Here is a 1,384-nt window from a genome sequence, read left to right as displayed (position 1 = left end):
GGCTGAGGATCTAACCCAAGGACTGAGGTTGCTAGGCAAGCACTATACTACCCACTAATGTCCCAGATCTGTTTTATTTTCTCAAAATGCCTTTTTTGTCCTCCTCCCTTCCCCCCACCCCTCCTCCTCCTCTAGCAATTTTGGAATCTCAGCAACTGGGGAGGCGCAGGCAAGAGGATCACAAGTTCAAAGCCAGCCTCAGCAACTTATGGAGGCTCTCAGCAACTTAGCAAGACCCTGTCTCAAAAAAGAACCTAAAAAGGCCTGGGAGGTGTGGCTCAATGGTTAAATGCCTGATCCAAAAAACAAACAAACAATGATAACAACAAAACAACCAAAAAAACAATGTTAGTGACCTGGTATAATAAGTAAATACAGTAATCTCTCTCCTCTTAAATATTCTCTGGAAGGATTAGTGTAGATTTGGTACTTTTTTGTCCTTAAATATTTCGGAGCCTTCCCCAGTGAAGCCATCAAGATCTGGAGTTTTTTTTTTTTTTATGAGAAGTTTTTAAATTAAAAATTCAATTCCTTTAATAGATGCAGGGTTCTTGGGTTCATGTTTTTCTTGAGTGGGCTTTGTGTCTGTAAAAGGAATTTGTCCATTTAATATGGTACTGAATTTATTACCATGAAATTATTCATAAATTTCCCTTATTATTACTTTAATTGTAGATTCTGTGGTGATGTTCTCTTTCATTCCTTTTTTCTCTTTCTTTTTTTTTTTTTTTTTTTCCATATTGGGGAATGAACTCAGGGGCACTCAGCAGCTGAGCCATTTCCCCAGCCGTTTTTTGTGTTTTATTTAGAGACAGAGTCTCATTGAGTTGCTTAGTGTCTCGCCATTGCTGAGGCTGGCTTTCGTTCTTGATATTGGTAATTTGAGTCTTTTCTTTACCTTAATTTGTCTATTTTAGAGATGTATCAATTTTGGTTGATCTCAAAGGAACAGCTTTTAATTTAATTGATTTTTCTCAATCATTCTTCTGTTTTCTATTACAGTGATTTCTACTCTTATTTTTCTTAATTTTTTTTCCTGTTCACTTTGGGTTTAATATGTTCTTTTTCTAGTTTCATATGTAGAAACAGAGATCATTGGTTTGAGACATTTTAATTTTATAATGTAGGTGTTTAGTGCTATAAATTTTCTCCTAATATCTGCTTTAGAAACATCCCACAAAACAATATATTGTTTTTATTACCCTTCACTTCAAAGTATTTTCTAATTTTATATTTGTTCTTTGACCTTTGGGCTGTGTCAAGTATATTATTTATTTTCCACATATTTGTGAATATCCCAAATTTCTTTTTGTTATTTTGGTCAGAAAGCATACTTTGTGTAATTTTCTGTCCTTTTGAATTTTCTGTACTTTTGAGACATATT

Source organism: Marmota flaviventris, chromosome X (assembly GCF_047511675.1).
Source record: "Marmota flaviventris isolate mMarFla1 chromosome X, mMarFla1.hap1, whole genome shotgun sequence".
NCBI classification, from domain to species: Eukaryota; Metazoa; Chordata; class Mammalia; order Rodentia; family Sciuridae; genus Marmota; species Marmota flaviventris.
The sequence above is the reverse complement of the archived record's forward strand: the minus strand, read 5'-3'. Positions refer to the sequence as shown.